The 15,814-nt window shown below is 33.7% G+C and overlaps 1 protein-coding gene and 1 non-coding gene across 2 annotated transcripts in view; one reads left to right on the forward strand and one right to left on the reverse strand.

Moving 5' to 3' along the window:
- The window catches only part of EYS (eyes shut homolog), a 2,088,383-nt gene that overhangs the window by 899,387 nt on the left and 1,173,182 nt on the right, over positions 1–15,814 (forward strand). The gene's annotated exons all lie outside the window — the stretch shown is intronic.
- Positions 2,376–2,564, reverse strand: LOC129478223 (U2 spliceosomal RNA). The gene has a single exon (XR_008656359.1). It is a non-coding gene; the product is annotated as a U2 spliceosomal RNA (small nuclear RNA).

Raw genomic sequence — 15,814 nt, forward strand, 5'->3', positions numbered from 1 at the left:
TTTGTTTGATTGATAACTTTGTCTATAGACATAAACATTTAGGAAAATATTTGGTATTTGATTATATTTAATTATATTTAGCTTTAGATTAATAATCACTTCTCTTTGTCAAGGACAGCACCATTATTAACATAGCATTTACCATTTCCTTTTTCTGTTAATGTAGGCAGGAGCTACATTAAACAGGCAGCTGAATTGTGCTCAACCATTTTCCCTTATGTGACAAGATTTAAAATTCAATTTCACAACTCAAATGTGCAAAAATATATGTTATTTCTGTCATAATGGATTCTATATAATGTATGGGTCTAATTTCATCTAACAGAAGAAAATGTCAATGTGCCAAGTCAATGTGTGACTTTTTCAAAACAGAATTCAGTTATACCAGTTTTGGAGTTGAGTATCTTTTTTATTCAGAGATCTGTCACTCTTTTGCTCTGTGTAATCTGGACGCAGTGGAGAAAGACATTGTCCCTGGTATTTGGGTACTGTGTACTGGTATAGACTCTTGATGTCCATGGTCTCTTCCATGGGCTTTGTTCACTATGTCCAAGCTGTCTCATCCTCATTTCAAATCCAAAACCTCATTATAAAATTGCCTTTGTCACTTAGAGCTCACAAATCCATTTCTCTTTTATCAAAAGCTGGATCTTACACATTGAAATTGCACTTTGAAAAATGATGCTTATATCATTGAATTACAAACATTAATAGTACTTTTAATTAACTTACATTATAGACTGTCCTTAGCTTTTCTTAAAACAATGTTTATTTAAGTAAGCCCTTATATCAGCTTAAATGGCAAGAGGAACAATTGCAAAGAAGGAATAAAACTTACAGAGTTTACTATTGAAGATTTATATCCTAGATTTACTATCCAGATGCAAATTTTAATAGCCAATATCTTATTTTATTGAGTTATAACCACTAATGGATGCAGAATGCAATTGCATTTTCTATTTGCTAATGTCACAAATGTGTATGTGCCTCTTATGTCCCAAGCCTTGTTGAAAACCCTCAGTAAAGTCTGGTGAACATAACAGAGAAGGTTCCCTACACTAAAGGAGCTTACGTTCCGGTAAAGAGAGATATTGAACAAAATCCAACTAAATACGTAAGGTAATCAGAGATATTTATAAAGGATATGAAAAAAATGTATAACTGAATATGTGCATCCAGATAAGATTACCTTTGCCAACAAAGAAATGCTAAAATATTAAAATTCGGTGGCTAAAATAAGAAGTTGAATTTTCCCAAAGATGATATTCCAGACGTTTAGACTTGGCACAGTGAATCTGTTATACAACATCATTCAGCACTTAGTCTCCTGCCACTACAATCAATACCTTGTCCTCATGTGTATAACTTTCAGTTAACTCTATTTTAGGCTTCTCATATTGAAAGAAATGAGCTTTCTTTTCAATTTCAGAAAAAATTATGATAAGGGTACAAAAACCCAGCTCACATACAATTGCTAGGGAGTAGTTTTTGCACCTGGATTAATGCACTAGCATGAGACATAAGGTGAACTTGCTATGTGGTAATCAGGATGCACAAAGTGTCTCAATAGATGTAGTAAATTCTGAATTGATTCAGGCATCAATTCAGGCCAAGTGTGTCAGAGACTGGCAATACCTTTTCCTAGAAGGGTTGGATAATTTAACTCTCAAAGTTCTGACAGAAAACTATGACCATAAAAAATTATTTATTCACATTTACCTCCATCTCATATATATATATATATATGTATTATACTGGCCTTATTTTATATATTATACACACACACATAATATATAAAATAAGGCCAGTATAATATACATACTAGAGTGTGTGTATACAAATATATGTGTGTGTGTGTATATATATAATCTCTTATACATAAGTATGTGTGTAAAATATACACACAAACCTATAAATAAATATATATAAATATGTATATATAGACATATATGAGATATAATAGCTTAATTGCCTTATATGGTATTAACTTTCCACAGGAGAAATTGTAAAAAGAAATTAAAAACAAATGATTATGGGGACCAGGATGAAGGTAAGGAGTTAGGGAAGTGAATTTAAATGGAACATTAAGGGAAAGCTATGGAAAAATTTGGTTAGGTTTGGGTTCAAGATACCCATAATATATTGGTACAAACACAGATATACAAATGTGTATAGAGAGGGAGAGGCAGATGGATGTAGAGAGAGATCAAGAACCAAAATTACACTTAATTACATATAAAGATGAAATAGTTCCTTACTAACTGATATTTATGTTTTTATGTAATTGAATAATTAGAAGAAGAGAGTAAAGCAAAAAAGCAGCATTGATATGTCTATGGGACATTAGAATCTTCATAGCATGTATATACAATTATATAAAAAAGCATCATCATATCATAAATTAAATAGGAGAAGCACCTCAGAATTTTAGCTATAGTTAGCAGTCTTGTAGTCTTGAGGTATTAGGAAAAAAACATACAATGTACAAAGGCTAATCTGGTTTTAAAGGACTTATAGATTCACAGATTCCACACTTGATCTTAGCCAAAAGGCCGAGAAGCGATAGATTCACAGATTCCTCAAAATGCTTTGCTTTTTCCGCCTATGCATAATGAGGGCCCTGTGCTTAGCAATGACTACACTTAACAGTTACAGAATCAGGTAACTAATTCTATAATGACACTAGGAAGAAAGAGGTGTTATACCAGCGACAGCTCTGGAAAAGGTATGATTTGCCTGTATAAAGCAGGAGGTGGGAGAATAACATAAAACACAGCAGATCTGCTTCCAGAAGCAACTTCTTTCAACACTCTTGATACTTCTGATATTTACCTCTGTATTTCTAAATAGCACAATTATGCTACCATTTCTTGAATTTTTCTCTGCTGTGTTTCACATATCTAATTGTTTCTATGAATAATTAAAACTTAGCTTGCTTATCACCATCCCTCTAACCAAATATGTTTTCTTACTCTTTCCTCCCCACATAGTTATATCAAAAATGTTATTAGTCAGAAGTCATTGTTAATAATATTGTAACCATATCAATATTCCTCTCTAATTTTATTTTTATTTTTGCTCATTTGAGGAAAGATTTACTTACATCTTCTTTTCCAATGCCTTTATTACGTTGTATATTTAGCTTTCATTTCAGTTCCCCAAAACTGTCTATCTTACCTAATATGTGTAGTGCATTGTGCAATGTTCACGAACAAAATATCTTATGTTTTCTCTGAAATAATATTTATAAAGCTTTTTGTATGTTTTTTTTCCTGCCTTGCCTCAATGTTTCAAAATTTCTTTTTTTTCTGCATGTATGTGCTATTTTCTTGTTTATGTATCTATTTATTTAGAGATATCCTTTTAATATGAGAAAATCCTTGAATATCAGTTAATGTCTAAGAGAAAACCACCAAAATGCTCATTGAAAAATCTGAATGAATGGGAATGCCTGACTGGTGATTTTGATACTATTTGTGAGTGAGCATCAAAGCCAGCTATTGTATTTTAGAAAGCTGAAATGTCATTATTGGTGGGTCTTTTCCCTTTCATAGGAAATGACAGGTGGAGATAGCGGTGAGGACATACACAGTGAGAAAACAGATTTGACAAGATTTGGTGAGCCAGAACCCAAGGGCCAGTTAGACAGTTCTGTTCAAAGAAGCCATCAAATTGCTAAAAGGACAACACATAAAATTCAACTTATTTTTTCTACCGTGCTCTAAATTATTTCTTCAAACGCTTAGTGAAAGTCTATAATGCAAAACAAATGCGTGTTAGTGGAATTTGAGAGAGTAAAATATCAATGCAGTTTCTAGCACAGGGCAAAATAAAGCACCAGGAGGATAGAAGTTGCAGCAGGAAAGAAGCACAGAGCAATGACCAAGGGGCTGGCATGACATTAGCTGAAGAGGTGAGTAGGAAAACACAAGTCTTCCAAGAATTGCTCATCAATGCTATTTTCAGACTGCCAATTTTGACTCTTGTTAAAAAAAAAAAAAATCCTTATTTCCCATGTTCCCAGCCTATGTTATAGGACTCATTATTAAAATCACTCTTACTTGTCAGAAAAAAAAATGCATGTGCTTAAAGAAACACACACACGCAAACACACAGAGAGAAAAATGATGAGTGGGGGGAGGGAGACAGAGAGAGAGAGAGAATGAGAATGAATGTTCTTACCTTGATTTCTTGACCACAAATCTCAAGAAAGCCCTTTTTGCTGCCTGACAATCCTACTTCTTCTGAATCAATTGAATTTCCGAGTATCCTAGCCTACTATTCTAGCTTTATCTTTTTACACCATTATCAATCCTTTCTCTATTGAAGTTTCAATTATCTTTGTTTCTTATATCCCTGAGAAAATAAAAGCCATCAGAAGAAAACTTCTTTATCTTCTCACTAAGAACTACCAAACTATATGCATCTGCATTCATAGACTACATTTTCTGTTTTTCCACATTCCTGTCTATTGTCAACCCTACTGCCCTACTGCTGTATGGATTCTCTCCGTTATTATTATCATTTTTTCTTTTTTCCGATGGAGTCTCGCTCTTGTCGCCTAGGCTGGAGTGCAGTGGTGCAATCTCTGCTCACTGCAACTTCCGCCTCAAGCAATTCTCCTGCCTCAGCCTCCCAAGTAGCTGGGATTACAGGTGCTCACCACCATACCTAGCTAATTTTTGTATTTTTAGTAAAGATGGGGTTTCACCATGTTGGCAAGGCTGTTCTCGAACTCCTGACCTCAAGTCATCTGCCCGCCTCAGCCTATCAAAGTGCTGGGATTACCAGCGTGAGCCACTGAGCCCAGCCTCATTTATTGTTAAGGAACATGTATCCTGCATTTGTTTTCTCCAGCGTAAATTATTTTCTCCATACTGTATCACTTACTATCAGCATATGAATAAATATTTACCTCTTTCTCATTTCATTTTTGAATCTTTCCTTTTTACAGTGTGTAAAAAGTGTTAAACTACTACTCGATTTGTTTAAAAAAAAGAATTATGAAACCTGCTGTCTATATTGAATATCCATTTCCTCACTACCCATTCTCTTTCAATCCCACTTCCAATCATGCTTTAATCCCAAGATTAAAATGATATTCTTCTTGTTGGAGGTCACTAATTATTCTCCATTGCCATATTCAAAGGCAAATTTTCTTTCCACATTGTGGTCATATTATCAGTAGCATTTTACCTATTTTGTTTATGTAAAATACCTTGTAAACTTGCACTCCATGTTTCCACAATTATCAATTTCATCATTGTTTTCTCTATTAGTGGATCCCATAATTGTTTAGATCATCATTATTTCTATTTTTAGATCTACTCACTGATTGAGGAATTTCAACCATTTAGAAAATACCATAAATATACTAATAATTCCCAAATATGTTCTATGAATCTTTGTGTCTCTCCTGAACTCTCAACTCATATACCCAAGTAACTACTAACATGTTCATTCAGGTATCCATATAATACCTCAGACTGATTAGTACTGACGATTTATTCCAACTGTGTTCTGCCTAGCGTTGTCCACCTCAGTGGATGGCATCATTATTACCCAGTTTCTCAGGCCAGAATTGTGGAGTTATTCTTAACTGTTTCCTCACACATCTCCATGCAGTCCATCAGCAAATCCCATTGGCTGCATCTTCAAAATACATTTTAATTCAACCACTTTCACAACCTATATTGCAATGATGCTAGTCTAAGCCACCATCATCTCTTGCCTGAAATAGGACATCTTAATTTGTCTCCATCTTCCCTCTTCTCATGTTAAAATATATTTACTATCTAGCACCCAGAGTGATCGTTTTTAAAATTAAAGCGTTATCACTTCACTCCCATGTTCAAAATCTTCCATAGCTTTCCATAATACTTGAACAAAGCACATACTCCTTACATTAGTCTGCTAAATCCTATATAATATGGTCCCTAGCTACCTCTCTAATCTAATTTCTCCCTCAATTCCACAGTTGACCTCTGCTATTCTATCTGGATGTGTATCACTTCCCTCAGATAGCATGCTTTTCTGTATTTTATCAGGCTTTGTATAGAAGTTTCTCTTACAAGCATACTCACGTTATATAAAAATAACACTATGTCACTCTATTCAATTACCTTTTATTCCCTTCCTAGCAATTAGCACTTCCTAATAAGTCTATCACTTAACTGTTTATTTTCTCTCTTACTACTTGAATTAAATCTCCTTGAAGACAGGAATTTTTCTCTTTTGTTCATTATTTTATCTCAGCACCTACAAGAGTGCCTTGGACATTAAAGGCACACAAAAATTTTTAAAATAAAATCATATTTCATTTCAAGTAAGTTAATTTTTTAATTGTATACAATTTAAACTTTTTGAATGTTAACACATATAACTGCTTGGTGATTATAGTTTTTCATGAAGTGTTTTCTCTCTTAATTTTCTTCTCATATTGTCAATAAAAAACATTTTAAAAATTAGTAACCAATAAGGAATAAAATTCTGACTTTTAAAATGCTGACTTTTTGAAACTGGCAAACAATCTAGGGAATTTTTTACAACCCTGAGAATCAGGTTCATTCTAAATTAAAATACTATATATGTGAGTATATGCCATTAATTTTAAATTCAGAGAGAATATAATTTGATGTAATATTACAAAGTAAAATTGTTCTTTATAATAAATCTAGAGGTAAAGTAAAACACAAAATTTAGACTTTTTATATTACTAACTCATAATAAATCTTTCTAAATTGAAACCAATAGCAAATTAAGACAAGTGACTTTATCATTGGTGATGCTTTATACAATACATAATAATCTTGAAACAGTTAATTTTTTATACTCTACAAAATAATAAAAATAATGATTTGAGACTAAGTCAAGTCTATTAAAAACACATCAATTATCATATATTTATAGGTCATTATCCACCTATATTTAGTTTTCTAGGGCATCACATATTTTAGAGTAATTGGCCTCAGATAAATTATATATAATAGATAGAACATTAAAGTATACTTTTAGCATTACAGAACAAATTATGTAAGAACATTTTAATTAGACTGATCTAATTAAAGAACAATGGTACCAAAAATTATAGTTATTGGATGATTTAATGTGTTAGGCTCTGATGTGGTTGTTTTTCCTAGTTGTTCAGTGTTTCTTCTTCTTCAGTTGTTCATAGTTTGTTTCTATACATGGATGGCTCCTATGTATGGAAAAAGACCCTGGAGAGGGAGCAAAGACTCAGTGAGTGCTTTACATAGGGAACTTTCACTATGAGGTGAGTTGAGACCACTCAGAACTGATCATTTCAAATGCAACTGAGATCAGAGGCTGGAAAAGGAAGAGGGTATAGCCTGGAGCGCCCAACTGAAGTTCTAACCATAAGCGAGAACTCAAAATACAAGATTAATTGTCATATGTAATCACAAAAGCTCAATAATTCCCCAAGTGCAGGGCTTTCTGGCAAAGTGATTATGAAGAACACACCTAAGACCTTTGTCCCAAAGCATGAACATTTTAATTCTCCAGCTTCCTCAGTGCACACACACGCACACACACACACACACACACGTGCAAATTGAGGTAAGAGTTGAGTGTACAAAGCAGATTCCAAGCAAAATATACACAACTGGCTTCTTGGAAGATTGGGGTCAATTGAATGGGGAAGATCAGAGAGTACATGGAGGGCGGCAGACCTACAGGTGTATTTCTAGAAAGCAGGCCTTGATACTTCCTGCAGTAAACACAGCAAATGACTCTGGTGCTCCAGGCTACATCCTCTTTCTAGGTCAGCCTCTGATTTCAGTTGCATTTTGGGTGAGCAGTACTGAGTGATCTCTCAGCTTGCCTCATCATGGCAGTTCCTTATATCAAGTCTTTGCTCCCCTTGAGGATCTTTTCATATGCGACGTGAACTACCTTAGCATACAGGCATGTTCAGGCTCAAAATACAAGAAGTCAGTGCTCCTAAGACACCCTTCAAACAACTAGGGATGGAAGGTAATTTATAATATTCAGGTAATTTATAAATATTCAGCTTTATAATTTATAAATATTCAGGTAATTTATAAACACCAGCTTTACTTATGGATAATCCTGATTATATGTTATTAACTTTCTACAGGTCATTATGTAATTATTTAGTCATTACCCAAATAGTAACCATAATATTTCTTCTACTGATTTTTCATATTCTCTGATTTCGTGTCCCGAGCCCCTCAATTTTGCTTCCTAAAATCATCTACCAAATGCATTACTGCACACAAGCCTCCATTTTAAGTTCTGATTTCAACAGAATCCAAACTAAAATAGTGAGTTTAAAAATCGAAACAGGAATCCAGTGAAGGTGCCCAAAGCCCAGTTATGGAGCATACTGCATACTTTTTAAAGTATGGAAATCCTTACTGTCAGTATCTGAGACATTACGGTTTGAAAAACAGATTTTCACTAATTGAGTAGAAAGGGAAGGAAAGAGAATTTGATACAATGAAATTCTACCTCTTTTGGTTACGTGAGTCTGAAATTACTTCACCTATGGAAACTAGAGAATGAATCTATAAATCTTAACCACCATATAAAATGCAATGTGCTGCCATAAAGGAGAAAATATCTTTACTTTTGAGACTGAAATATTCTAGTCTAAATGACTATTGATGGCATCTCCGAAAGTCAATGATTTTTATCTGTAACAAAGTGCCTTCCTGCACTGTCATTATTCAACTGAAATGTCAACTGGTCAAATATAAAGACCATACAAACTGGTCAAATATAAAGAAATCTTAAAGATACTTAAAAATCAAAGTTTTGAAGTACTACCAGGGCATTTAATTGTGGCTTTTAATGGGAAAAATAAATAGAAATATAATCCATTAGAAAGCAAAGAGCTTTGGAGACATTTGCAATTTGAAATCTTGGCCCTAATATTTCTATTGCAAAAAGAAAAAAAATGTGCCACATTTATTTTTTCATTTGTAAAATTTATGTATTTATTTTTAATTGACACATAGTAATTGTATATGAATAAATTTTCTTTCATTCATGAGACACAATATGATGTTTTTTATTTATGTATACATTGTTGAAAGATTCAGTCAAGCTAATGAACATATCCATCTCACTAACTGATAATTTTTTTTGTAATGAGAATGTTAAAAATCTATTTTTAGGAAATTTTGATATATGCAATACATTATTATTAACTATGGTACCCATACAATGCGATAAGTCACTAAAACATATTCCTCTATTCTAATTAAAAATTTGTACCCTTTGATCAATATCACCCCTTTCTCCACCTTGCTCCTTCCTCCAGCCTCTGGCAACTGCCTTTTAACTCTCTGTTTTTATGGGATCAACTTTTTAGATTTCACATAAAAGTGTCTCCCATGTTTGAAAGGATTCTTTCCTCTGGTGTTGTAGTGGAAAGTTAATCTCACTGCTTGATATGATTTGGCTGTGTCCCCTCCCAAATCTCTTCTTGAATTCCCGTATGTTGTGGGAGGGACCTGGTGAGAGGTAATTGATTCATGGGAATGGGTCTTTCCCATGCAGTTCTCATGATAGTAAATAACTCTCACAAGATCTGATGGTTTTAAAAATGGGAGTTTCCCTGCACAAGCTCTTTGCTTGCTGCCATCCACGTGAGATGTGCCTTTCACCTTCTGCCATAATTGTAATGCCTCCCCAGCCATGTGGAACAGTAAGTCCTATAAACCTCTTCCCTTTGTGAATTGCCCATTCATTCTCAGATGTGTCTTTATCAGCAGTGTAAAAACAGACTAATACAATGCTCTATTTTAGTTTTTTGTTATTTTCCTTTCAGATCTTACCTTGTTTTAGTCTCTTTAGCATTTTGTTTCTTAGTCTTTTTCGTAACAGTTCCCACTGTTATCTGGCTGAAACAAATTTAATCATGTGAGCATATTGATCAAGTCACACTTTACTAAGTGTGACTGAAGTTTCTGTTATCCTTCCTGGTCCATTTATGGAGCTCCTACAACGTGCCAACTTGTCTAGGTACTGGGGGAAGTGCAAAGAACACGTTAGACTTCCTGACTTCATGCTGTTTATGTTCCTTTGAGATTCTAAGATAATCTAGCTTTCCTGTGTTTACTCTCACTATCATAATTTTGATGATGCTGGAACTCTAGATTTCAATTGAGGCTTTAAAGTGGGTGAGGATTAAGGAAAGGTGAGATAGTGATTTACATTTTCTCATCTCTAAGCACAGGGGAGTCAACTACCACTCCCTGGAAGCAGAGGGGCTATAAGAGATGGTCTCCTCCTTCTGCACCTTGACCTCCACTTCCATGTGTTGTGGTCAGAAACTTTGGGCTGGATCCTATGTCCTCAACAAGAAATCGCCAGCCAGTCAGATTTTCTATCATCAGAAGATAGTTTTGACTTATCGCACCATTGGTTTTCAACATTTAATTATTAGGCAGCTTGCTAAATGTGGCCCACAGGCTGAATATAGTCTGGATCTGTTTTGTTGGGCAAGATAATTTATAAAGATGAGATAATATTTCTAAGTTAGATCATTACATAATACCCTTAATTTTTGCTTCGTATTACAATGTAGAAGACCTGTAAACATTGGGCATACATTTCACTTTGGTAACAACAGGCTGGCTATGAGGAGTCATTACCTACTTGAGGTGGGACATATACTCTGCCTTTCACATGAGTTGTCAACTGTACTTATTTAGGCTATTTATCTGGCTACTATATAAATTTGAATTTGCTACCACCATAACTTCAGAGGACAGTAAAAACAAGATTCTCCATCTTTAATATATCTATTCCCTTTATTTGCTACTTTTGTCCAGAGTTATCTATCTATTTCTGGATAAAGACTTTTATAATCACCTCTCAGCCTTCTGCTCTTTTCATTGGCAAATGAATGGTTGCCTTCTCTTTCATATTCTTTGTTGTCAATCCTTGGTTGGCTTATCCTTTAGAGCCATAACAGAAAGACCCGGTTAACCTTTAAACAGCTGAGATTTAATTTTCTAAGGAAAATTACTATTTACAAAAATACTCTGCTGAAACCTACCTTCTCTCAAGAGGAATAAAACAAATCAAAGCTGCATCTGCAAAATTTGTACAGAGTTCGGGAGGAGCTGACTAGCATTTTAGTAATTGTGTTTTTAGCATTGTGTTTAGTATGGTGTGGACCTTTAGAGAAAATATTGACTCCAAGAGAGCAGACATAGTTACCTACCTTGATGTATCAGCTCAGAACATTTCTTTCACTCTGTTGTTGTCCTCTCTAAGAGCAAGAGATGACTTTTTTTTTTTCTCCCAAAAGTATTGTCTTTCATTTAGGAAGTTATATAAACATAGCATTAATTTCAGACCTAAAAGAAAACATGTGTTACCTCTGGTCAGTTAGAGACATTTAACTCCAATACCGCCATGCCCTCCTAATCTTTTCAAAAGGTATATTAAGTAGATCTGTAGGTACTTTCCACTCTGACCAAAACAAGATTTTTTTTTTTTTTTTTTTTTTGAGAAGCAACTGTGAGAAAACCTAGCAGAAAAAAAGTTTAATGATGGCCTGTTCCTTAAAATATCCATTAGGGTCTTAATGGGAACATTGAATATTATGCAATGGCATGTTATGCAAATAATATTATGTAAAACATATTTATTAGATGTCTGTATAATTGTGTAATAACAGTAATTGTAATTCACACAACAGCAGAAAAATCGTAGAAACTTAATTTTGAGCGAAATAAGCCAGCTTCTTGGATGTTCATATTTTTGACTTTACTCAGTCAAATGTAAGACATTTTAAGCCATTATTTCTTCAAGCATTCTCTGTGCCCCTTCCTCTTCATCTTCTTCTGAGACTTCCACAGTGTGTATGTTGGTCCACTTGATGGTATCCCACAAGTCCTTTAGGCTTTGGTCACTTTTCTTCAAACTTTATTTCTGTTTCTCTGAATTCATAAATTCTATTATCTTATCTTTCCATTCACTATTTTTTTCCTTCGGTGTGCTCAAATATGCCTTCAAGTCCCTCCAGTGAATTTTATATTTCTGTTATTGTAGTTTACAGCTCCAGAATTTCTCTTAGTTCCTATTTAGGCTATCTCTTTATTGATATTTCCATTTTGTTCATATATTTTATTTACGTTCTCCACATCCTCTATTGCTTCTTGAGCATCTTTAAGAAAATTATTTTAAAATTGTTGTCTGGTAGATCTGCCACCAGGTATTTTCAGGAAGGTTCTGTTGATTTTGTTTTTTGTTTCCATTTCAATGGGCCATCTTTTCCTGTTTCCTGCTTTCACTATGCCTTGTGATGTTTGTTGAAAAGTGGATATTTGAATCTTATAATGTGGTAAATCTGCAAATCAGATTCTCCCACTTCCCAGCTTTTTGGGTTTTTTTTTGGGGGGGTGGGGAGTAGGGGGGTAATTGTTTTTGTTTATTATTAGTTTTTTAATTGTTGTAAGCTGACTCTGTATCAAGGATCACCCTAAGTTGTAAACTTCTTCTTCTCATGTAATTTCTAAGCCTGTGACTTTTGAGTATTCACAATCACTTTCTAATATGCACATTTTCAGCTGTTATGAATAGCATTTTTATGAATATTTCTGTGTAAGATTTGGGGTTTATGCGTGCTTTCAATTCTCTTTGGTGTACACCTAAGAGTGGAATTTCAGTGTTATATGTTCCTATTCATCTTGTGTAAAGAAACCATTATCCATCCAGTGATCTAAGAAAACAACATGGAAACTATGATTGATTGTTTTCTTACTCTCACCCTCCTATTTAGTGCCTGATCCTTTCAGTTCTGACTTAAAAGACCATCTTAAATGTCTTTTCTTCTCCACTGTTAATCATTCAGTTGAAATAATAGCCATCTCTTTTTTGTATGACTGCAGTGATATTCTCAGTCAACCTCCTTACTTCTAGTCTTACCTTTCTCCAATAAATTCTTTACAGACTTGTCTTACAGAAAAAAGAAAAAAAAAAAGATCTTATAACTCTCCACTTAAAATAATTGAATGCCCTCTCATTTTTGTTAGAATAAAATCAAAACTTAACCTAATTCTCAAGACCTCTTGTAATCTGCTTTATCTCTGGCTTGTCTCTCAACATTATATCGAAACGTTATCTCTTTAATCATGCAGCTTCATGAGCTGCTGCTTATTTCTCAAACATCCTACACTATTTTCCTTTGGAGATTTTGTTCGTCATGTTTCTTCTACAGAAAAATCCTTTCCTCAGATCTGCACATGGTCGTTTCCTTCTATTCAGGTCTCGACTAAGATTTTTTTTCTCTTAAAAGGGAACTCTTTACAATGAAATAACCCCAAATTACTTCACTATGTCATCTTTATTTAAAAATTTTCTTCTCATTCATTACCTTAATTTGTAATTATCTCATTTATTATTTTGATTGTTAGATCTTTCCTTGAGAACAAAGTTCCATGAGGGCAGGGACTTTCCCTGTATCCCCTGGTCCAGATATAAAAGAGATGCTGAAAACATGTTTGTTGAAAACAAAAAAGAATTAGATGAGATTGAGGAACTTGTATTTTTAGTTAATTCAGAATAAATAAAAACAACTGAGCATGGATTATAATAGTCTGAACAAATGTTCATGTTTATGGAACATGGTAGTTATTTCTGTTAAGCTCACAAGACATAGAGCCACTCCCTTGATGTATCTGAGTGATACGTAGATAAGAGAATCCTTTCGTATAAAATATAAAATGAATTATAAGGTATGATACCTTTCGTATAAAATATAAAATGAATTACAAGGTATGATAACTAAGAAGTCACAACTGAGATCTAAGAAAACTCAATTCCTAGCATATTACCTAATTAATAAATTACAGTTTAAAGGATTAAAAGGCTCTTACTTATTCAATTAAGTGTATTTAGTCTGAAGTCTTTAGACAGTGAAATATTATTATTTACTGGGGAAAATCAAAAGGGAAAGAACACTGAGCTTAAAAAGTTTCATGCAAGTCTGTTTGTAGTAATCACCTAAAGAATGATAGAAAAATTCCAAAGGTAGTATTCAGATTGTAATTCTTTTTAACCTGATGGCCTGTTTGTATAATTTAATCAACACCTTCAGAAAAATATGTTCCTGTAATGAAATGACACAATGTTTAATTTTCCTAGAAAATAGTATTCTCCCCTATCTTTGAACCTTTCTGAGTATCCTCCTTCCATATGGAGACCTTCTCTGGTTTATTATGTATAATCAATCCAATCCACTTAGTTGATACAGCAAGAATTTTATCAAGTAACCAATACAAAAATCTATTAATTCTAGGAATAATACCTAAATGTTTTTTCATAATATTCTAGCCACATAAGTCATAGATTAGGGTATAATTCATAGTTAATTGAATATGATGGAGTTATATAAGGTTACATAATCGTTGGAAACATTGGCTTTGTATTTAGGTGTAACGAAGCTGTAACAGAAAATTTACATTTAGTAGCATTTGACATGCTTTCTCCATTAATATTTTGTAACATGCATGTATGTTTTAATAAGTTAGAACAAATTGTCACTATGAAAATAAGAAAAAAATATCCAATTCTACATGAGTACAGAAATATTTGTATTTATTCACAAATGTATTTCCAGGATTAAAAACCACACTTGTCACATTGGAAGGGTTCAATAAGTATTTAAAAATAAACAAACAAATACTAACATCGGAAGACTTGAAGTCATTTTTTTTTTTTTTTTTTTTTTTTTTTGAGACGGAGTCTCGCTCTGTCACCCAGGCTGGAGTGCGGTGGCGCAATCTCGGCTCACTGCAAGCTCCGCCTCCCGGGTTCACGCCATTCTCCTGCCTCAGCCTCTCCGAGTAGCTGGGACTACAGGCGCCCGCCACCATGCCCGGCTAATTTTTTTTGTATTTTTAGTAGAGACGGGGTTTCACCGTGGTCTCGATCTCCTGACCTCGTGATCCGCCCGCCTCGGCCTCCCAAAGTTCTGGGATTACAAGGGTGAGCCACCGCGCCCAGCCAAAGTGATTTTTTTTAAATAAAAATATAATTTAAATAAGATTAAAATGATATGCAAATAAATTAATAAAGACAATGTTTTCAAGATTTTGAAATATGCCATCTTTTCTTTATATATTTTATGAGTATTCAAACAATCTATGGTATTAGAGCTTTTTCTAAATGATACACAAGGGTTTTAATTATCCACAGGGTTTTTATTTAAGAAATAAAATCAAAATTAATGATGTTTTTAGTGAAGCTTGTCTAATGTCAGTTGTCTAATGAAAGTTCATTTTATAACAAGTGTTAATTGAAGATAAAAGACCAGGAAATATATACAAATAATTACAATTCAGTTAGTCTGAAGGCTTGTTTTCAAAAGTAGAATTTAATTTTGTATGGCTTTCTAACAGACTTGGAATTTTCTGGAAGTTCAAGCAAGGGAAGTTTTTATCAGTATTACCGAAAATTCAGAGATAAAAACAGCTTGGTTTAGTAAATGAATATTGGACCACATACTATAATAATACAAGTAACATCTAGAAAACAACTCCTGCCATCAAAAGATAAGATAAACTGGCTAAGAAGATAAGCATATATAGAGAACTCAGATTTCATTGACAATGGAACATTGATAATGGTTTTTGAAGACATGGACAGATTTTTGCTCCCTGTGTCATAGGATCACCTGCCTGATAGGTTAGTCAAGGAAAGCAATAAGAAAAAGATAGAATGTTTGTGAGTTCCTACTGTGGACCATATTTGAAGGCACTTGTCATTTGATATCTCAACATTCTGAATTAAGCATATTTCCACCTTACACTTG

This window comes from Symphalangus syndactylus, chromosome 2 (genome assembly GCF_028878055.3).
Source record: "Symphalangus syndactylus isolate Jambi chromosome 2, NHGRI_mSymSyn1-v2.1_pri, whole genome shotgun sequence".
NCBI classification, from domain to species: Eukaryota; Metazoa; Chordata; class Mammalia; order Primates; family Hylobatidae; genus Symphalangus; species Symphalangus syndactylus.